We start from the raw sequence: 24,497 nt of genomic DNA, 5'->3' as shown, positions 1-24,497 counted from the left end.
TCTGCACTGTTCGCACAAGTACGAGGCATCTCTGTTCACTTTGGCTAAACAGAAATGTGTCCCTTTGCAAAATCAAACACTGACAAATAAGAGAGCACGACACTGTATGATTTCTAGAGCTGATATAGGGCAATTTGTTCAGCAGAGTGATGTAACCTTCGTTATGATTGCATCATCCATGACTTCTAGGAATAACATGATGCAATTCATATCACGTATGACGCAATACCAGCTTCAGATTGCATCATTCATTGTTTTGCCTAAAAAGCAAGTACTGTCCAAACCCAGTCATAGATTTATTCATAAATCCAGTCAAAGATGTATTTTAGTCATTTCTGGTTTAAATTGAGATTCCTTCCCCTTTATAACTCACTTATCCTCCGCCATTCCCAAGTCAAGGGTCGTATATACTGACCCAATAGCATATCTTGAAAACTAGAGCCAATCAACAATTTTAAGCATCATTTTCGTTCTCAGTGACCCAGAATTAGTAAAGTTTGACTACATTTATTTCAGAAGCATTTTGGCTGTAGAGCAGTGTAACCTATGGAAACAAAGCTACAGTTTCTTTGTAAAATGTTCAAAACAAACAAATGTTATCGATTATATCCTAAAAACACAAAGAACAATCCCTTTGTTCTCTCTGCAGTCCATCCCAAGGCTATAAGCCAAGTCACTAACTCAGAGAATTATGTTATTTTTTTAGGTGAAAGTCTGCAACTTACCGAAACCCTATTTTCCCCACCCTCAAACAGCATTTATTACCTTGAACTCTTGATGAAGTAAAAATAAAAAGTAGCTTTATAACATAGGCCCACTTCCACAAGTGTCATAGTTTGCTGGGCCTCCACATCTTAAATGTTACAGAGGTAGGAGGGCAGTGTCCGGGTGTGTCACACAGGCTCTCTGTGCCTCGGAATGACGGGTTGTAATGATTGATCTCTTCGGGTAGTTTGTTTAGGAAGTATATAAAGGAGGACTGGGGCAAGGAAGGTCATTTCCCTTCAGCAATCAAGTTATTTTTCCCTCTTCCCTCTTGGTTCACTCATCATGGTCTTGGTAAGCAAAATGCTTATTCACTACCATTTCATATTTTCATAACTGAATACAATATATTGACCTAAATTTACATTTTCTATTTACTTTCTACATTTTCCACGATACCTTCATTTTGAGCCTCTTTGTAGTGTAAATACATATATCGTGTTCAAGTTCTTCAAACTCTTTTATAATTCCCAATATTTCCATACTGTGACCCCACAGTTTTTACTATTTCACAAGGATATGCAGCTCATCTTTAGCTATATCTCAAATGTTATAAAAACAGGCACAATAAAATTCTATTTTTTGTAAAGTTGACCAAAACAATTCTTTTCTGGTTGATGTTTATAAGTGATCTGTACAGTAGCATTATCATTTCGTTTTTCATTTCACTAGTCTTTATTCCTTTTTTTTACTGCTGTCATAAATACATTAGTCTACAATTACCTCCCAATTCCCTTTCTAGGCCAATACTCTGCATGATCATTTAGTTCCATCTAATGACTGTCTACTATTTTAGTTTCATTGCCTCTAGACTTTTTTTTAAACTTCTGTTTATGTTCAATTGTATTGTCCATGGTCTAGCTATAGTTACCAGAATTATTTCATTTTTATTTATTTAAGCTTTCTGGTTTTGAGGACTTATTTTGTATTTTAAATGGGAATTTAAAAAAATAACGTGGGAAATCGTTTTCGTAACATCTTTCAGTGGGTTTTCTAACTAACAGGCCACTTTCCATTTGACATAATGGCTTCTCAATATTCATTATTTAAGCTGGGATTTTCCAAGGAGCCAACAGGAGTTAATTCCTATTAATCTATTTAAATCTTTAGTTTTCCGAAAGGTACTCACTAACACTATTACATTTCTCTTGTCTGCCACAACACTGGTATCTTTAAAGAATCTGCCAAATATCCTCTTAAACACACTTATGAACATACTAAGTCTGCTATCATACAGGGAATATTATCAGTGGTTTGGGCAGATCTAATGAAAGAATCCAATATTCTATTTAATACATCTACCATTTCCTTATCTCAAGCTTAGCACCTCCTGCTAATTGAGAACAGTGATTAAACGGAGTCAGAACACAGACCCAGCTTCTTTTACCAGACGAGAAAGAAGCCTACACTGTCTGAAGCAGCTTGAAACTATCAAGCTTCTGTGCCTCTCTGAGGCTATGTCTACACTATGAGCTAAAGGTGTGATTCCATGGCTCACAAACACATACTCACACTATTTCTCATCAAGCTAGAGTGAGCATAAATAGCATGGGAAGCAGCAGCAGTGGCAAGGCTTAGCTGTGTCGCATGCACACACATGTGTACTTGGCCTGGCTAAGCCAAGCCTCTGTTGCCACTCCCTGTACTACCACGGCTACAATGCTATCTATACTCGTGCTAGTTTGATAAGAAATAGCACAAGTATGCATATGAGAGCAGGGGAATCACACTCCTAGCTTGTATTGTAGACTCTGTGTATTGGCAATGAAACGCCACCATGGAGGCAGCACACACTGGCGTGGAACTGCAAGAGGACAGGGTTGTGGGAAGCATGCACATATATGTAAGGTCCAGAAGTCAATAATAAATCCCGTCAATACCACACAAGACAATTTGCATTTCCGCCTCCAACAGATTCCAAGAAGCAATATGCACCCCAACTTCAAGTGTTCACTTGAACACAAAACTAAGTGACCACATATGTTCATATCAATTTTAGGAACAGTTTGGCACATCTGAGTCTGTCACACAATTCATGCATTTCAGAAGTTATTTTCCCTTAACACTGCTGAACTCACTTAATGTTTTGCATTACAGTGCACATTTGGGGAAGTTGGGTACATAAGGCTTTTTTTCTTATCTGCTGGAGATGAAAGCGAAAACTGTATTGAGTGTGTTATAAAAATGTTGTAGTTAATATGAATTAAAATGTGAAGGAATGCAGAAATCTTTTCTTTTAACTACCTTTTAAAGTTTTGTATGAACAGATTGTGTCTGGATGCAACTTTAACAGATACTAAACAGTTTTTGGTTTCATCGTTTGTTCACTGCTTTATGTTGTAAGAAAACAGAGTCTTAGCTAAGATTTTGATACGCTGTGGAGGCAAAACTCATCATCCATACTGGTGATGCATAACTGAGATCACTGGCAGGGGCAACCAAAAACTTAGGAAGACACTGTGACAGTATTAACTAAAGAAAATATTTTACATGAGGACCAGTGCCCAGGGTTTCATGGTAGGGAAACTGTAGAAGTTTTATAGCAACTAGCGTTTTGGAGATCCACCACCACCACCACCAAATATGTGTTACTAATGTGTTAGAATTTCAGCATCTCTCTGCTGCACTAAAAGTCTCCAGTTAAGTCACCTGGATTTAATTGAGTGTTGTCTGTCAGAAGTGTGTAAGTTTGGGTATCATCATTGTCCAGCTATTCTGAAAGAAGGACACAAGACACTTGATATGGATTTAATCAGGCCGCAACTTTATTATTAAATGTCTGGGACTACCCGGCAGATAAAAGTGTACAGTAGAGGTAACCCGTTTATTCTGTAATTACCCGGGGAGGGGCTTCCATCAGCTCCCCCTCTTTTTCCATCCAGGTCTCTCCAGAAAATCTATTGCTGGGACCTTACCATCCACTCCCACCCTCGTAGAAGGGGTAAGGTGGGCTATAAGAAAGGGGGGTTGACTTCCTGCTGTTCCAACCATAGGAGCCCCAAACCGCATTGCATTCCATTCCTTTAACAAGCACCTCCTTTTTAAGTCCTTTACCAGGCCATTTATCTGGTCACTGGATGCCTTCCCTATGGAGTACCTGTACTGGACATCCACACCACACTTACCAAATAAGTTGCAACATGTAGCCTACCATACCTTTTGTGCTCACCATAATAGGAGTTCCCTAACACCCGCTGTGGGGAAGGCGAAAAAAACCCACTCCACCGAAGTCAATATGGTGGTGAGGGAAAAAATTCCTTCCCAGCCCCCCTAAAAAGGAGGGACTACCACAATGCCCACAGCAGGTTCAAACCCACCTGATAATCACACCTCAAGGAGAGGGAGGGTGGGTGCTGCCTTGCCTGGTGTATAGAGAAAGGGGTTTCCAAAGCCAAGGCTCACATTTTTAAAGACTTCCGCCCTTACATTCCAAGGGGGTGAGTCAGTGCTGCAAAGCTGACCAACACCACCTTTTTGCAGCAGTTTCTGACCTTGTTCCCCCCCGCCATAAAGCACTAATGTCTTCTTCTGACAAGCCTGGACAATGGCCCCCCTGCTTTCAGTGCAGGGCAGAAGCATATTTTTGTTTCCGTTTAGATTTAGCATATGAAATTTAAAGCCTGGTATAATAAGGTCTTCACAATTCAGCAAACTTAAAATCATTCTAAGTAAAGTTATTCTGCAAGCAGATGGTTTTTTTTCCCCCAGTTCATTAGACTAAACGGATAAGGGATGTGTTAACAGCCCAATGTTTCAAACAAATACATAATGCTTAAATAAACAGAGTTAAGCCAACCTGTACATTAGTAGCTAAAACATTTTATATGGATTATATCTCACATAGAGGGACAAACATTGTAAAACACAGACTAACCTGTGCCGAAAGAGTATTGGCTAAGAGTATTATCAAGGCATTCTATTCTATCAAAGTACTATCCATTTGTTAGTGTTTACAGATTTTTTAAAGCTACTTTTTCAATATTAATCAACTGTTTCAGTATTTGACACTGAGCAATAAAACTTTTTTCCCATTACAATTCATTTCAGTTTAGAACCTAAATAAAATGTATTAGGGATTAATCTGAACCACCTGGAAATGGGTTACCACCCAAAATTTCATCTCTAATCAGTTTCCGCATTTCCTTAGATAAAATGATCCAGATTCTCAGCAGGTATAAAAACTACACCTATTTACACCAGCTGAGAATCTGGCCCAATATGTTTTGAATCCTATTTGAAAGGAACAAAGCACACAGCCACACACAAAAAAACTATATCAGGCTATTAACTGACAAACTATGAAGCTACACAGAATGAAAACTGCTAACCGATAATATTAATAATTTCCTGTACTTGTTCAAATAACAAAATCAACAGCTACTTTGAAAAGTCAATAATAAACCAAATAACCATGTTTTGTGGAGGGAAAGTACATTTTTAGAAAGGATGAAACTAAACTATTTCAGGTCTCAAACGCAGATTGTGTAGAGTTTTTTTTTTTTTTAAAAATCAACCTTTTTTTCCCCCCAGCAACTATCAATAAATCCAACTCTCCTTAACTCATCTGCCAAGACTCAATTCATGGATTACGTTTTATCTGAGAATTAGTTTATAATGTGTCACAAAAATGAAATAAACCAAAAAGTGCAATCCCTGAACTGTTTTAGAGGTTAGAGATATCAGAAACAATAATATACAACACATTTTATGAAGAGGCTTTGATTAAAAAAAAATGCAAGACTCTAGTTAAGCATTAATAGCAGAGGGAGAGAAATTAATTGGCACAGACAAGAGAATACAAATGCTTTGCTGCTCCCCAGTGATCATGGTGAAGTGGTAAGACTCGCATAGAAACCTTAACTCAGATCTTGACAGGTATGTGGAATGGCTGATTTCATTTTATTTTTAAGATGGTGGTATTGAGCAGTAAAGCACTAAATGCCCTTGCACTTTTCACACCTTTGAGCTAGAGGCCTGTGGTTTTTCTGTGAGGAACCCTCAACAGTTTTGAATCCCCAGTTCAAAATAGCCCACACATTCCAAGGCCCATATATTATTTTCCCCCTAAAACTGTATGGTAGGACACCTAAGGTGCCTTTGGTTTTTAAAGAGGAAGAAGTCATTTTCATTTCAGTATCTTTTCAAATCTTTGGTTAATAATTTTAATATCGTGGGGCAAAAGTTTTTAACCTATTTTATCAATAGGATTGTTTTAAATGAGCTATACAGAGGGGGCCCTGCGGAAAAGTTTGTAGATGCACGCCGGAATCTCCTGGGAATCCTCCACAGAGATCTTTAGGAAACTTTCCTGGAGGTAATCTGCAATCCTCTACCAAAGGTTTCTTGAGAGTGCTGCCTTGTTTCTTCCCCCACGGTAGGAAACTTTGCCATGCCAATCAGCAATTACTTCTGCAGACAACAATGCAGCACACAGGTGAGCAGCATATGGACCTGATCTGCAGCCGCACGCATGGAGGAGCTGCACACTTGCATCCCTGGTTACCTTCAGGAGAGAGATAACAGCTGCTATCATCTCTGCCTGTGGAAAACGGTGCCAGACAGTTTTCAGAATAGTGTCCCTAGGTGCTTGTAATAGCGTCCCTAGGTGCAAGATGGGACCCCCAACCTTTGTCCCATCTTGCCCTTTCCATTCCCCACCCCCGGCCAAATTCACCATTCACGCTGTGTGTCTGCCAAGGGAAAGTGAGAAGAGATCTATCTAACTTGTATGAATCAAGATATGCCAGCTGAGCATCTCCGTCTGATAAGGAGATGAATCGGAGGTGTAAGGAAGACATGTTCCGGGAGGTGCTGCAATCCTCTGATAGCCCAGAGAGCATGGAAAGAGGCTATCAATGAGAAACTGCATATGGATAGCCAGAAGCCGATGACACAGCTGCTTGAGAACCAAACAGACATGCTGAGGTCCCCGACTGCGCTGCAGGAGAAATACAAGCGTGCTCACCTCCCCTTGCAGCCCATACAGAATTGCCTTCCATGCCCTCCCCACTCTCCACCCACACATTCCTTGCATGTTCTCCTGCTGTCACAGTACCCTATGCACTGCAATCCTTAAATGTATGCACATAGTCATGCTAAATTATGTTGTATTGCTCTTATCATGAATATATGTCATATCCAAGTAAAAAGTTTAAGCTTTGACACTGGTGCCCATTAATCCAACGCAATGTTTGATTTATTAACCATTTACTTTATAATGCAATCCACCAATAACAGCACTCCAAAGACATAGTCACATTTCTTCGCTGAGAAAGCTATTGTAAGGAAAGTATTATATGTACCTCATGATTCCAGTAAAGCAGGAACAATACTATTAGTGTGATTGTATTTAAGAAGTGTTACAGTGCTGAAAGTTAAAGAAAAGTGAAGCTTCTAAATTAAAATGTTAAGTTGATCTTTGTTTAAAGACTACATGTTCATAGTTTTCATGCTATGAAGATGAAATGTTGTCAGACTTGATATGTATCTTTTATATGTCATTTTCTTATCTGTAGGCATGGTTCTGCCATAAAAACACTTTTGATAAGTCTGAAATAAGTATTAGGTGAAACACTTACAATTTTATACTTTAATTTTTAATATATTTTTTAAATTGAAATTGCAAGTCTTAGTTTAAACTAATGAATCCCTAATGAAATAATAAAAAACAAAACAACCAATTCTACTGAGCACACTCCCACTGTACAAATATTAACCTCTTGTTTTTATCTAAAGATGTTGAAGTGCTTTAACATTATTTAAGCCTTAATATCCATTTGAAGTCAATAATATTCCTGGATTTACAAATATGGAAACTGGGGGGAGGGATAGCTCAGTGGTTTGAGCATTTGTCTGCTAAACCCAGGGTTGTGAGTTCAATCCTTGAGGGGGCCATTTAGAGAACTGGGGTAAAAATCTGTCTGGGGATTGGTCCTGCTTTGAGCAGGGGGTTGGACTAGATGACCTCCTAAGGTCCCTTCCAACCCTGATATTCTAGGATTCTGAGTCACAGAAAGATCAAGTGACTTGCCTATGATCCACAATGAGTCAATTTCAAAACTGGAGCTAGAACAAAATCTGTTATCTAAATTTGTACATTCTAATGGTTAGACAAACTCCCTGTTTTGATTAAAAACAATCAGCAACATATAATTAACTCTTTGGTCACAGTGAAAACTCGGGGGGGAAATTGGGATGAAAGGAACTATTGCCTTAAGATCGTATTCATTAGAAAATGTCTTTAGGTACCTCATGATTCTGAGCTTGCTCCTAAGAAATCATACAATATTCTTCACAGTTTGCACACACACACACACACACACACACACACACACCAACAGAGATTTCAGAATGGCAAAATATAACATTACTTTAAAAACTTGTTTCAGTCATTAAAACAAACAAATGAAAATGACAGTTGCATTACAAATCTAATAAACAAAGGCAGATATAAGTCAGACTGATGAAACAAATTATTTTTTTTCTTGAGATAGGCTGAATGGGTAATGTATTCTGTACTAGAACAATCCCAGTACTTAAAGACTATTATGTACTAATTACTACCTTTACAGATCTGCAGTACACACAATTAATTTCTTCAGAGTACCACTATCATTCTTGACTGGCAAAATACACAACCTAAATTACAAGAGCCAGAAATTAACATGAACCTTTAGGGAGAGGACATTAGCTTGCTTTGTAAAGCTTTATAACTGGATTGTGAATCATAGTAAAAAGTCACTGAGTTCTGATAACAAAAAGTCAACCTTATTTAATATTATGACATAGTAACACAAATGCTATTTGGGAAGAACTATATATTGTAGCTGCTTATCCATGACGACACTCTTAGAATCTTGTTTGTTTTCTAAACATGAGATTCCCTATTTTATTCCAATGTAGCATGACAAAAACACAGTATTCACAGTATTAAAGATTACTGAGAGATTTCCAATTTTAGGAAGCATATTACAGTAATATTGCCCTTACATACACCACCTGTACAGAAAGAGACATCCTGTCTTATTTGCTAATTAGGCACAATAAAGATAATTTGAGCATTTTAAATGTTTGCACTAAATATTTTTTAAACCCAAAGTAAACTAAAGCAATAACAATAAGTAAATCTCTTACTTGAATCCTCTTGATAGATGGGCATCTAATTAGGTTCTTAATGATGAACCTAATATTAACCATTTTATGCTATATTTTTACTAAATTCTTCAGAGATTCAAACTGATTAAGAGGAACAGCTGGCAATAAACTTCAATTTCATGCAAGTAAAAGAGTTGTAATTTACCACTCTGCACAAAATTGTCCTGCCATGGTGTAGTAAGAACACCTATTACTGTACACTTAACAAATAAATCCATTTTCACTAGTATGTTACTCCTTTTTAATGAAATACATAGTCACAACCTACACAAAGCTTAAGCAATTAGGTAGTGAATCTGGAATTCTGAGGGAGTTGCATGGGATAAAATCCACACATACCAGTCTGAATGCAGGCCATGGTGGCAACACAGCCCCTCCCCAGATATTCATTCTAGTCTACAGGCTAGAACAGAGCCTGGAGGGCCTACATGCATTTCTCCCCTTTGTCTAACTACACCAGAACCCCATTTATCCAATCTAATTGGGACCAGGGCCAGATCAGATAATCAAAAATCTGGATAAACCGGAGACTGGGAAAGTGCAATGCTGCATCGCCATCTAGCGGGCAAAGGAGAGATCACCCCCCTTCTGGACCGTGCGCCCTGCTTGACCAGTTAACACGGAGAGCTGGATAGCGGAGGGTCAGATAAACAGGGTCCTACTGTACTTAAAAACAGCTCCAGCACACTTTCCCTCAGCATTCCCCGCATCACTTCTAAAGTGGCTGGCTATTAGGGCAAGCACACAAATCCATTTCTAGATATACCATAGGTGCAGATGATCAGAATTTGGCCACATCTCTCCCCCCACCCTCAAAGGGGTGTTCAAGAGCTTGCACTGCAGAGGTCCACTGCAGGGTTCTATACACTTGGGTATGTTTCTCATTCTATATGTATTCAGAGGGCCAGATTGGGAGTTTTTCATAAGGACCCACAAAGCTACACTATGGCAAGGAGAGAGCTTGCTGCCAGGACTCTGCCTCCTCCAGCATACGGGGAAGTAAACACACTGAATCCTGCTCCCTCTATGCTACAATAGTCAGCATCAGTTGCTAACTGCATAGATGGACAAGCAGAAAAACAGCTTTACTTACTCCTCTCTTTGGTGGTTTGAAAACCTGGGGATAGTAGGAAGGTATAGTCCATTTGCTCCATTCAGCACAGGAACGGACTGTGACCTACTTTGCTCTGGGGTGGGGAGCGAGAAAGGGAGAAGAGGGTAGGTAGGAATGAAGATAAAACTTATACCCTTTTCCACTGAACAGGGACAACAACTGAGAACAAAGTATGAAATAAAAATCAAATACAAATACAGTAATTATACAATAAAATGTTTTATGAGGTGAAACCATTGAGATAATCCATCCATGACAAAGAGACCTGGTTTGTATTACTATTTAGCACAGATTTTAATTAAACAACATTTTTAATTCTTCACATAAATCAGCTATTCATAATGTTAAAAAAAACACCAAGTACAATTTGGCCTTATCATTAGACAACTACTCAAAGAAAAAAAAAGAAAAAGTGACATTGTCAGCTAAAATTTAACTACCTAGTTAATTTCTGTCAACATTTTACTGACAAAAAATGCCCTAATAGAATTATTGACCTTCACCGAAGAGCTTAAATACATCAAGCACAAATCATTAAGTATCAGTCCATTCTTTTTCAAACAGAACACTACTGAATCTGACATTTCACAAGGTCATTATTCAAAAGCATAAAAGGATAAAGGATGTAAAGCTTGTAAAGTCACTAATGTTGCTTTTATTAAGCCCTATACAACTAAAATTAATAAGGTCAAGACAGTTCAGAATTTTCTTACCAGCATCAACATTTCTCAGAATTATGAAAATGTAAAGAAAAAGAAGGCACTTCATAGATAACTGCAGTCTACCATATATATTGCCTCTTCAAAAACATAGATCAGAACATTCCTCTCAAGGCCCAAAACCACCTAGAAGGCAGTAAGTGTTAGGACCACGTGTTACAACCTGCCCATGTAACACGCTAGACAGTCCCCAATCAGTTGAGAGTGGATCCAATTCCTAGGTCCTATGTGCTTCTAAGCCAACTGGGTCTGGGTACGGTAGAGACACTGTTTCTTGTTCTGGGTCTATAGGGCACTTCCCTAGGGTCAGACCACTCATCTTACGCCATTCCTTGAGATGTGGGGTACTACAGTCCAGTCACCCTAATCCCTGAAACAAACCAGTGCCTTAGACACCCCTATTTACTTACATACACTCTACTGAAGCTGTGGGTGCTCTGGGCTTCCAGTTTAACTCCTTTAAACTGGCACAACTTGGAAAGAAAGCAAGGAACACAAACTTAGCAAAGGGAATTTCTTAACTGCAGTCACATTACTCTTAAAAATACTCAAGAGTTAAAGATCTTTGAAAAACAACGGAAGTCCTGAGTAGGGTGACCAGACAGCAAGTGTGAAAAATCAGGACGGGGTGGTGAGTAATAGGCACCTATATAAGAAAAATCTCGAGTATTGGGTCTATCCCTATAAAATCGGGACATCTGGTCACCCTAGTCCTGAGACACTAGTCTGATCTCACTTTTTTCGAGTTCAAGGTCTGCCAACATTTCAGGCTGGGAAGAGCCCCTCAGCCCCCTTCTCTCCTCTTTGCCCTGCTTACATGTGACAATGTTCGCCCACCTGCACAGAGCAGCACCCACTCATTACATCTTCTCTTGTGCCACGTGCAACACTTAGCATGCTTCACCCTTCACCTTTTCAGGCTTCTGTGTAGAAAACCTATTGTTGCATGGGGGCGGCACAGCAGCCGAGACACAATAAAAGTCATTGCCCCCAAACTGCTATATTGATTGCTTCTCAGTGATACTCCTCCAAATAGGTATCAAACACCTTTCCCAGGCACAGAATCTGTCTGGAATGCATTATAATCCGCTTACCTCAGGCAGATTTTGAAGTGTTCAAAACAGAATTAAAAAATGGAGTAAATTATTTGATGCATAATATACCACTGTCACACCATTTACATGCCCTCCTGGAGACCTGAACAGTCTAGGTAAGAGCATGTAAGGAATCAACAGGACCAATACTCCTTGGCTCCCTTACACAGATTCAAAATACTATCTAAGGACTATAAAGAGGTAGCAAAAAAGTATTTCTGAGAGTCACAAACTACCACAAGAACTCCAGTTACCGACGATTAAAAGACGGTTACTCACCTTTGTAACTGTTGTTCTTCGAGATGTGTTGCTCATATCCATTCCAATTAGGTGTGCGCGCGCCGCGTGCACGATCGTCGGAGAATTTTCTACCCTAGCAACACCCGGTGGGTCGGCTGTGGAGCCCCCTGGAGTGGCGCCTTCATGGCGCTGGATATATACCCCAGCCGACCCAGCGCCCCCTCAGTTCCTTCTTGCCGGCTACTCCGACAGTGGGGAAGAGGGGGGGGGTTGGAATGGATATGAGCAACACATCTTGAAGAACAACAGTTACAAAGGTGAGTAACCGTCTTTCTTCTTCGAGTGCTTGCTCATATCGATTCCAATTAGGTGACTACCAAGCCTTACCTAGGCGGTGGGGTCAGAGTGAGACATTGCCGTGTGCAAAACCGCTTACCCAAATGCAGCATCGTCTCTGGACTGCTGTACAAGCGCATAGTGAGCGGCGAAGGTGTGGACCGATGACCAAACCGCCGCTCTACAAATGTCCTGGATCGGAACCTGAGCCAGGAAGGCAGTTGAGGAGGCTTGGGCCCTTGTGGAGTGGGCAATGAGGCGTGGCGTTGGGGCACCGACCAGGTCGTAGCAAGCACGAATGCAGGATGTGATCCAAGAGGAGAGACGTTGCGAGGAGACCGGTAAGCCTTTCATCCAGTCGGCCACTGCAAGGAAGAGTTGTGTCGTCTTCCTAAACGGCTTCGTACGCTCAATATAGAAAGCAAGGGCCCTGCGTAAGTCCAAGGAGTGCATACGCTGGTCTTGGCGCGTGGCGTGCGGCTTAGGATGGAAGACCGGGAGAAATATATCTTGGTTCACATGAAAAAACTGATACCACCTTGGGAAGAAAGGCAGGGTGGGGGCAAAGCTGCACCTTGTCTTTATGGAAGACTGTGTATGGGGGCTCAGACATGAGCGCCCTGATTTCAGAAACACGCCTTGCTGAAGTGATGGCTACAAGAAAGGCTGTCTTCCAAGATAGGTAAAGGAGTGAGCAGGTAGCCAATGGCTCGAACGAGGGTCCTGTGTGCTTGGAGAGAACCAGGTTAAGATCCCACGCCGGAACCGGTTGACATTGCTGTGGGTATAGACGGTCTAAGCCCTTGAGGAATCTGATGACCATCGGGTTAGAGAAGACCGAGGAAGCGTGTTCTCCTGGGTGGAACGCCGATATAGCAGCCAGGTGAACCCTGACCGAAGATATAGCCAAGCCCTGCTGTTTTAGGGATAGGAGATATTCAAGTATAAGAGGAATTGACGCCTGCAAGGGGGGCGTGGCTCGCTGCTTGCACCAACAGGAGAAACGCTTCCACTTGGCTAAGTAAGTGGTCCATGTAGAGGGCTTCCTACTTCCCATCAGAATCTGTTGCACGGGATGTGAGCATTGTAGCTCTGCCCGATTCACCCATGGAGCATCCACGCCATAAGGTGGAGTGATTGCACATCGGGGTGACAGAGTCGGCCGTGGTCCTGAGAGATCAAGTCTGGGCACAGGGGAAGCGTGATCGGAGTTTGTACCGATAGCTCCAGAAGCGTGGTGTACCAGTGCTGTCTTGGCCAAGCTGGAGCGACTAGGATCATACGTGCCTTGTCTCTGCGTATGCTTGAGCAGTACCCTGTGGACCAGTGGGAATGGAGGGAAAGCGTAGAACAGCTGGTCTCTCCACGATAGGAGGAAAGCGTCCGACAGGGAGCCCGGAGATTGCCCTTGGAGGGAGCAGAACACGTGGCACTTCCTGTTGGCTCGTGAGGCGAACAGGTCGACCTGGGGAAATCCCCACCTCTGGAAGATGGAATGGATGATATCCGGGCGAATCGACCACTCGTGTGTCTGGAAGGATCTGCTGAGATGGTCCGCTAGAGTGTTCTGGACTCCACGGAGGAATGATGCCATGAGATGTATCGAGTGGGTAATGCAGAACTCCCACAGGCGAATGGCCTCTTGGCATAGGAGAGACGACCGGGCTCCTCCTTGCTTGTTGATGTAGAACATGGCCGTGGTGTTGTCTGTCAGGACTGACACGCAACGGCCATGTAGGAGACCGAGAAATGCCTGATAGGCTAGGCGCACTGCCATCAGCTCTCGAACATTGATGTGCAGAGCCAGTTGGGATGCGGTCCACAGGCCCTGGGTATGGTGCTCCCCGAGGTGAGCGCCCCACCCTAGAGATGAAGCGTCCGTGACCAGGTGCAGGGAGGGTTGTGGGGCGTGAAACGGCACTCCTGCGCAAACTGCCTTGTGATCCAGCCACCAGGTGAGGGAGGTCAAGACCGAGGTCGGAACCGTGACCACCATGTTTAGGTTGTCCCGATAAGGACGGTACACCGACGATACCCAGGCCTTAAGTGGGCAAAGCCGAAGCCTGGCATGCCTGGTTACGTAAGTGCAAGAGGCCATGTGTCCCAACAGGCTGAGACACGTCCTTATCGTGGTGATCGGGAAGACCTGGAGTCCGTGGATGATGTTTGTGATGGCGTGGAACCGAGCGTCTGGTAGAAGAGCTCTGGCGAGTGTGGAGTCTAAGACTGCCCCGATAAACTCTATTCTCTGGGTTGGCTCCAGAGTGGACTTTTCTTCGTTGAGCAGAATGCCTAACTCGCGGAATGTTCGTAGTATTATCTAAATGTGAACGTGAACCTGCTCTCTGGTGCGGCAGCCAGTCATCTAGATACGGGAACACCTGTATCCTTTGACGACGAAGGTATGCTGCCACGACAGCCATAAATTTGGTGAAGACTCTCGGAGCCGCAGACAAGCCGAAGGGAAGGACGGCAAATTGGTAGTGCACCTTACTTACTACAAACCGCAGGAAGCGCCTGTGCGGGGGGTAGATTGCTATATGAAAATATGCGTCCTTCATGTCGAGGGCGGCGTACCAGTCCCCAGGATCCAGGGAAGGGATGATGGTCCCCAAGAAGACCATGCGTAACTTCAACTTTACTATGAATTTGTTGAGCCCGCGTAAATCTAAAATGGGTCGCAGACCCCCTTTTGCTTTGGGGATCAGGAAGTAGCGGGAGTAAAACTCCCTGCCCCTTAGATCCGACGGAACCTCCTCTATGGCCCCCATAGAGAGGAGCCCAAAAACCTCCTGGATAAGGAGATGCTTGTGAGAAGGGTCCCTGAAGAGGGACGGGGAAGGGGGGTGGGAGGGGGGGAACGAAGAAAACTGGAGAGCGTATCCCCTCTCCACCGTGCGAAGGACCCAACGGTCCGAAGTTATAAGGGACCAAGCACGGTGGAAACAGGAGAGGCGATCCCGAAAGAAAGGAAATGGATCCTGGGTAGTGGCTGGTACGCCGTCCTCGGGCGCACCTTCAAAAGTTTTGCCTAGGTCCTGAAGGTGGCCTAGGAGGGCCTTGGTTCTGACCGGGTCGGAGGCCGGTCGACCTCCGTCTACCACCTCGTCCCCGCCTTCTGGGGAAGTCCTGTCGCGGACAAGGAGGAGGAGGGTAGAACCTTTGTGGCTGGGGCCTAAAGGGCCTGCGCTGGGGTCCTGGGACATGCATCCCCAGGAAGTGCATGATGGTTCTGGAGTCCTTGAGGCTCTGCAAACGAGAGTCCGTCTTGTCCGAGAACAATCCCTGTCCCTCGAATGGCAGATCCTGCAGGGTCTGCTGCAGTTCTGGCAGTAACCCCGAAACCTGGAGCCAGGAGACGCGTCGCATGGCTATTCAAGATGCTAGTGTTCTGGCGGCTGAGTCTGCTATGTCTAGGGAGGCCTGCAAGGAGGTCCTAGCCACCTTTTTACCTTCCTCCACTAAGGCCCCGAACTCCTCTCTTGAGTCCTGGGGAACCAACTCTTTGAATTTACCCATGGAGTTCCATGAGTTGTAACTGTAGCGGCTCAAGAGCACCTGTTGGTTCGCGGCTCTGAGCTGCAGACCCCCCGCTGAGTAAACTTTACGCCCGAACAAATCGAAGCGTTTGGCGTCCTTCGATTTGGGCGCTGCCACCTGCTGACCATGGCGCTCTCTTGCGTTCACTGAGGACACTACTAGTGAACACGGTGGAGGGTGCGTGTATAGGTACTCATGGTCCTTGGAGGGAACAAAGTACTTCCTCTCTACACCTCTGGCAGTGGGTGGGATGGAGGCAGGGGTTTGCCATATGGTACTGGCGTTAGCCTGAATCGTACGAATTAGCGGTAACGCCACCCGGGATGGGGCATCAGCTGACAGGATGCTCACCACCGGGTCCTGTACCTCCACTATCTCCTCTGCCTGCAGGTCCATGTTGCGTGCCATCCTACGTAATAGGTCTTGGTGGGCACGGAGATCTATTGGTTGTGGGCCAGAAGCTGTTGTGCCCGCCACCGCCTCATCCGGGGAGGACGAGGAGGATGCCTCAGGGGGTAAGGGATCCAAATGAGGGCCCGGCTCTAAGGGTCCCTGATGTGAAGGATCTCCTGCCCCGGGGTCTGGGGCCTGTGCTGGTGTTGGCCCGGGAGCCTCCATGCCCCCTGGGGGAGGACGGGAGATGGTGGCCTCCGGAACTCTGTGCTCAGATTGTGCCGAGCGAGAGGCTGCTGGTGGAGCCCCTTGCGCTTGGTGATCCGCCCACGGGGTCCAGAAAGACCAATGTGCAGGGTCCTCTGTAGGGTCCTCTGCCCCCTCCTGCCAATGACCCAAGTCGTCGGCAGCCTGACCCTGAGCAGGGTACGCCGATCGGGAAGCCCCGTCGGACGAGCGAGACGCCGATCTTGAGGGCCAGGGCGGTGCCGAGCGTGGTTGCATCGGCTCGGCCCGGTACGGTGCCGATCGGTGCCAGTCCACAGGCGAGCGGTCTCTGCACGGTGCCGGTGAGCGGTACCGGGATCGAGAGCGGTGCCGATGGCCATGCCGGTACCGAGATCCGGATCTGGATCGGGATGACGAAGACCGCCTGTAGACTTGGTGCCGGGAGCGGCCTCTCGAACGGGAGCAGCGCTCGTACCGGTGCCGAGAACTGTGTCTGGACTCCGATCGGTGCCGAGACGTAGACCGGTGCCGGGAAGAAGATCTAGGCCGTGAGTATGACCGGTGCTGAGATGAAGATCGGCGCCGGGACTGCGAGCGTCGTCGGGACCTGCTCCGAGACCGGGAGCGGTGCCGCAAGTGCAGGCTCGTAGATGGTGGGCGTACCAGGGCAGGCTTGCCCCTGGATTGCACGGTCCGAAGGGCAGGCGGTGCCGGGGGCTGAGACGGCGCCGGCTCCGAGAGGGCGATGAGGTCTTTCGCTGTTGCGAAGGTCTCCGGAATAGAAGGGAGACAGGGCTCCACCACAGAATGAGATTGTGAGCCAGTCCGCACCGGACTCAACGGCCCTACCCCCGGTGCCGGAGTCAACAGTGTTGAGGATGTCTGCGCCCTCTGGCGTTCCAAAGGCGGACGCGGCTCTACCACCGGTGCTGGGGGAGCCGGTGCCTGCAGGACAGCGGCGTCCTGGGTCTTGCGGGGTCTCTTATGTCCCGGAGACAGGGAACGGCGCCGAGGTGCTTGTGGCGGACGCGGTACCGAGGGAGGACGGTGCCGTGAGGTCTTATCCGCGTCTGCTCGCGGTGCAGTACCGGCGGGTGCCGCTGGGGCGCTGCGCACCGAGGCGCTCGGTGCCGGGACTTGGCGCGCCTCAGGAGGATCTGGGCTAAGTGCCACCTCCATAAGGAGCTGCTTGAGTCTGAAGTCCCGATCCTTTTTAGTCCTGGGTCTGAAAGCCTTACAGATTTTACACTTATCTGTCTGGTGAGACTCCCCTAAGCACTTCAGACAAGAGTCGTGAGGGTCTCCCATTGGCATAGGCTTAGCACAGGTCGCGCACGGCTTAAAGCCAGGAGCCTTGGGCATGAGCCCAGCTGTGCGCCGGGGGAAAAAGGGGAGAAAAATAGCCCCCTTAACCCCCACTAACTATTTATAACTATTTATACTAGTGAACAAACTATTAACAACAAACTACTAATCTAAAGAATATAACAACAACTATCTAGGATAACTAACAAGTAAAGCTAGGGAGAGTGGAGAACAGCTATGCCGCGGCTCCACAGTTCCAACGACCGTCACGGGCGGTAAGAAGGAACTAAGGGGGCGCTGGGTCGGTTGGGGTATATATCCAGCGCCATGAAGGCGCCACTCCAGGGGGCTCCACAGCCGACCCACCGGGTGTTGCTAGGGTAGAAAATTCTCCGACGATCGTGCACGCGGCGCGCGCACACCTAATTGGAATCGATATGAGCAAGCACTCGAAGAAGAATCTAGCTTTCTCCAGTAAGAATTTCTCCACTCTTGGGAGACCGGCCAATTTGTAACAATCCCAGAAAGATGAACAAACACTCTCCAGAAGCAGCTTCATATTTTACTTCAAATGTTGAGTAATGTTGAATGAAGGCACAAATGGACCTCCATATGTCAGCTTAACAGATTTAAAATAATACTACATTCATGGAGTATGTAAGGCTGCTGACTTACAAGAATGGGCTATCAGGGTACTTTCTATATTTTAGCACTGACTGGTGTCAAATCCATTTGGACTTCTTAGAGAAAGAGGAAATTGCTTTCTCTTGCATTTGTCAAATTCCACAAACTCTTGGGAGTACAAAAAGTCCTGCATCCTATCCGTTAATATTTATTATACACACAAAGACTAGCTTCTCACAGTAAGTAATGAGGTTTTATGGAGAAGACAGGGACTTCGATAGACTGCAATATAAAGAATTTAGCTAACATTGTAGGGGGAAAACAGCAGAGTGTCCTGTGGCACCTTATAGACTAACAGACGTATTGGAGCATGAGCTTTTGTGGGTGAATACCCACTTCTTCGGATGCATGTAGGGGGAAAAAATAGGGTGCAGATGAAATAGCACTCACTCCTTTCTCTGTTACCCATAGAGTTAGATATCTATGCCTAAATCTCATTCATTACAGGTGTATTACAGGAATTGAAGGGAGGCTCCTGAAGCCCTGCCAGTACTATATTCATCATTTAGTTTAGAGTTCAGCACAGGAAAATTTACCTAAACTAGGCTCTTAAAGTAAAAGTATGTTTTAAAATCAACAACATTTTATATAGTGTAAATATTCTATTATTTCCTTTTTGCTCAATTATTTTTCAGATCTAATATGCTCAATTTATAAGTAAAAAGGTCACTTGTAATAAAGTTTCAGCAAGTCTAATCTCGTTGTCAGTTATATATGTAGCAATTATGACTTCAGCAACACCTATGCAAACAAATTGCATTCAGTGTGTCTTGCCAGGTGTAACTGATTGGCCCTGCAGTTGGAAATTAGTGAACAATTATGTTGATGGAGCACAAAAGGAATAGAAACCAACTCATTCAGTGAACTGCATTAGCTTTGCAGGTCTAACAGGGAGAAAAAAGTAGCATAAAGTTGGTGTTCTCAGTGAAATCAACAGATATGAATCAGAGCACATTTGATCAGCTGTAAGATTCCAAAAGCAGCACTTTTCAGAACAGATGCACACTTTAAGAAACATATGATGAACAAACACAGAGGAACATAAGCTACCAGATTGACTTTAGTCTTAGTAAAAGTTAGTCCTGATTTTTTTTTTCCCCAAAAGAGAGAAAATATCAGACAAGGAATTGGACACTAAATCCGTGTGGTCAAGTATGCGTCTTTCTGGTAGCCAGCCTGCCAGCTTTCAAAAGAGCTTCCTGTACCTCACTTTACAATGTCTGTATCAAACCAAATGCCAAGATTTACTGTGAGACGTGACTATAGGTCTTAATGACAATTCTGGCCCTTCTTCTGAATCATAAGGGTTCAGAAATATTCCCAAGAAAAATGTGCTATTGTGATATAATTATTAAATAACAATTCAGTGAGGCCCAGGAGGAATACATGAGTCAGGGACCTAGCCAAAAGTGTCTCCATGTGCTATTAGTTAAATTAGCTTTCATTTTGAGACACAGTGTGTAGAAAGGTAGAAGTGAGTGAAATAGTACTGAATTGTATTGTAGCTTTAGCATCTAACGTAATGTATGCTCATTCACATTTGTCTTCATGGATTCTGATCATGAAGTAGGCTTGACCACCAGATGACACTGGAAATTGGAGTTGGCACTGTCCACTCCTTTTTCTTTGTTATGCACTCCCCTTTTTAGAGAATATTCTTTTATATCCAACCTCTATTTGGATTGACAGAGGGGGAAACAGATGTATTTATTCTTGGGTCTGTTTCAAATAAATCAATTTAGAAAAAAATGTCACAAACTTAAACAACCCCCTACCCCGTCCCAAGACAGGCAAGTGGGGGACTGAAAACCTGAAGGAGGTCAAGCCTTTCACATCTAGGTTTCTGATTCAAATCCAGACTAGGTCAATAGTGACAGTTTCCACCTGGCAACTTTTATGAATATTATGACTTTCCCTCTTCTTTAACAGCATTTGAAATATTTTCTCAATGGTCGGGAAGAGACAGAAATAGGTTACAATTTAATTGACTAACCTCTTCTGCAATTTGACTCTTTTTGTAGAAATTACTCATTCACATGCTAGCCTCTTCAATATATGATATTTAGATCATGTATTACATGAGAAAAAACAGAATAACGTACTGCATGTAGTACTGAGAACACACATGAAATTAACCAAAATAAATTGCTCATGTATTTTAAACTTGTTGGATTTAATTTAGGTTCATGTAAAATTGATAAAACATTATTTCAGATGTGTGCCTTTTATTGCCATATATCTTTAAACATCTACTAAACAAGAAAATGTACTAAGTAGATTTTTCAAGTTCCATAACTATAGCTATAGAACAATTGTAAAACCCATTTCTATTTTTGTTTCAACACCTTTGTTCGCTGCATATTTCTTTACAACCCAGCAGGCATCCGAATTATTTTTGCATATAATGTATGAATAAGCAGATCTTTTCAGAAACGTAATCCAGCCATGCTCCAATGCTGAAAAAATCAACTAGTCATAGCAATACCTTATACGTTTCACAATGCTCAATTTTATTTAGATAGAAAATAAAATCTGTTTTCACTAATTAGTGTGGAGTCACTATCAAATCTCTTGATACGTGATTTAGTCTCAGTTCTTATGAATACAGTAACATACACCTCAAGACAACTTAGTGACATTAAAAAAAAAAGTTTAGCTCTATAGAAAGTGTATTGAGATCAGCCTCCAGAAATAATTTAGGTGGTTTATGCTCAGACAAGGAAGGTTAGAAGAATTAAGGAAGGGACCGATATGTAGTCTTTAAGCAGGAAATAGTGAGCTCCAGGAAAAATTTGCATGTGTTGCTGGTTTTGCAGAATTAAGCCTGTTGCAGAGATATTAACTTGTTTTCTCTCCACAGCCCTGATTCAGAAAACAATTAAAGTAGTTAGTGTTTAACTGTCAGCATGCAAATATCCCCATTAACTTCAATGGGACTCCTTAAATGCTGAAAGGCCAGACACATCAAAGTACTTCGTAGAAGTGAATTTCTAAGAAATATAAATACACTTATATCAGTAATAAAAATGTTGCTGTCACTTGCTTAACACAGGAATCTGCCACCCATTTTTCCAGAAGTGCTACAAAATTCAACCTCCAATAGACAGAAATGCCCTTAAAGCTAGTATTATTGCTGGTCCAGAACAAAAATGTCTTCCATTATTTCTAAAGGTGAATTGTGGTTTGCAGATCCACAGACAGATAAGGCAATGGAGCCCTAATGTGACTGCCAGCATTAATAGCTACTATTCTAAGTAGAGCTGCAACAAGCCCCCTGTAATGTTCATGACTCAGACAGAACTTCTACAACTTACATAAAAAGGTATTTTAGTTTACTTTTCTGGAGACCAAAAAGACCTTTACTTTTAGATTATTTAAGTCAGATTGCCCCAACATTTTCAGGTCTTCTTTGGAAGAGTATATCCTTCTGCAAGAAGAGTAGAAGGATGATAGAATAAGGTATCTGTAAATTGCTCTGTAAAGAACACCACTGAAAGTTTTTTTCCAATATTAAAGCTAAATATATACTTCAAACTCCAGAGACCGATTGATGGCGCACTGGTTGGACATTATCTCATATGACAGAAATGTCTACGTTGCAGATTTCTGCCATTTGTGGCCAGCCACCTGTGGAGCTGCACCACTATACACCCATAGCATAGACAAGCAGAACTTAAGACCCGTGATTTGAACTGGGTATCTTTTATTCCTGGCTGAAACTAGGGCAATTCAAGAGTGCAAACTGCAGTTTGTAGCAGTTTTGCCTATCTACACTAAGGAATTGCAAAGTGCATGTACCCTAGTGGCTGACCATAGTAACCAGACAAAATCACTAGTGCAAATATGGCGTAACATTTAACCAAGTTGCATTCAGACATCCTGTAATTACACAAAATAAGTCGAGGGCCCCCAAATCATTTGGATCACATCGTCCATTCTCACATCTCCTGCAGAGGGATGCAAGAAGTAAAAAATATGTTAAATCTGATGGGAGGAAGGGAAGTTGATTTAAACTGAATCATCTTCTTTCTAACGAACACTTCAGAAGCCCCTCTGTGACAACTGGGTTGTTAGTTCTTCTGCAAGACTGCTTTCTGAGGGAAAAGAGATGCAAGTGACTTATTCTATGTGACATTATCTCCAGCAAACCTTTAGGTGTTTACGTTGACCTTCCTCTCCTACTAGAAAGGTGGTTTGTGGCAGACATGCTGCAGCGGGGGACTGGAGAAGCACTAAAGAATAGGCTGCTTTCGGTTGCATTCACTAGACACTACATACATAAGAACTGTTAAAACCAGATTTAAAGTCATACCAATATACTATTCAAACCCCATCTTAACTAATCCCAAACCAGATTCCCATCAGAAATATCTGGGGAAATGGCCACCTGTCCAGTGTATCCTGAAGTTAAACAAATCCAAACTCTGCTGGATCAATCATCAAAAAGAAAATCTCTTCTTGTTTCAGTCTGCTAGTTAAGCTTCAGCAGATTCATTAATCACAATTGCAGTGGTATCACATGAGGAGAAGAGAGGTCATTCAGAGATCCAAACCACATATGGCTAAATAAGTCAAATCGAGCCCTATTCTTCACTCAGAATAAAACAAATTGCCAGAGCAGCTCCCACAGCACAAGTACCCCCAGCAGAAACCAGCACTTAAGTGGCCTGCTGCATGCTGCACTCAGTGCAATCTCCAGTAGCACGCTGCAGTAGTACAGTCTTTAAGTGGCAAATGCAAGGATAGCCATGATAAAGTATTCATCCAAACAGAAAAACAAAACTTGCTGTGCCAAATGGACATGAGCAATCATTGGTAATAGGGTATTGAAAAAGGAGGCTTTCTAGACTGGGCCACACTACTTGAAACAATGGGAGAAGACTTAGCCATTTCTTTTCCATGTTCCCTTCAATCCCATATAACAAATACATTTCAATTCCCCTGATAATACACCTTTCTACTTCCTACCAAGAGCCATTCTTGCATTGGAGTTTACATGCTATAGCAAATGTATACATCTTCATACCTTTCCTCCTTCAAATCTCACAGCATGACACATACGCAATCCAAATGTGTGATACAAGACCAAAGTGTGCAACACCTGTGTTTTGTCACATAATGTGGTATAATGGCCAGATAATGGTCTTTTTAACTATAAAACCTGTGTTGAAGGAAGTTCTCTACCTGAATGAATTAAACCAGTTTAAATAAGTAGGACTAAACAAATTCCATTACACGCAACCATAATGACCTGCTAGATTACTGACAGGGTTTGTACCCTGGACCCTTAGATCCCAAGCACAGACCTCTACCATTTCGTCAAGAGGAGTAAGGTATCTTCTGTGGACCAGCTACTAGAAGGGGACTTGGCACACACTTTGCCAGTAGTTTACACAACTATTTCCTGGACAGCAATAGAAAGTTGTAGATCAGGACTCTGGCGACTATTCCTTCATCCAGAAGGAATGTTTGGCGGATAGTGGTTATTTGGCCGTATTTTCAGGGTAGGCCTCGGGGTCAGCCTAAGGGGTGATCCTCCACCAAACAAAAAGGGAAGTTTCATAAACACAAAACAAAGGGGGATACCTTTTCCTGCCCCTCACTTGGGCAGGTTGTTGTCCTGTTTGCCCTGGGGTATCAGACCTTCCCCTAGCAGACACTCAGTTTTGGCCATTTCCCCTATGGGAAGGAGTGCAGAAGAAACAGCTTATTTCTCTGCTGCCACTAGCCTGGCAGCAGCTTGTCTCTCTCTTCCCCCCTTTCTCTAACCAGAAGAGGGGTTTTTAAAAGGTTTCAGGCAGCCATTACTTAGATTCAGGTGTCCCTAATTGACCTGAGGTAACCCCTTCTCAGCTTGTAGGAAAAAAGGGCCTTTAACATTCTAGGGCTAACATATCTGCCTTCCAGTACCCACTTGCATCCCCT

General features: G+C 43.5%; 1 protein-coding gene across 1 annotated transcript in view; it reads right to left on the bottom strand.

Annotated features, from left to right (window-relative positions):
* DIAPH2 (diaphanous related formin 2) overlaps positions 1-24,497 on the bottom strand; it is a 908,304-nt gene that overhangs the window by 626,010 nt on the left and 257,797 nt on the right. The gene's annotated exons all lie outside the window — the stretch shown is intronic.

This window comes from Emys orbicularis, chromosome 9, assembly GCF_028017835.1.
Source record: "Emys orbicularis isolate rEmyOrb1 chromosome 9, rEmyOrb1.hap1, whole genome shotgun sequence".
Classification (NCBI taxonomy): domain Eukaryota; kingdom Metazoa; phylum Chordata; order Testudines; family Emydidae; genus Emys; species Emys orbicularis.
Note: the sequence above shows the minus strand (reverse complement) of the source record. Positions and strands in the feature narration are given on the sequence as shown.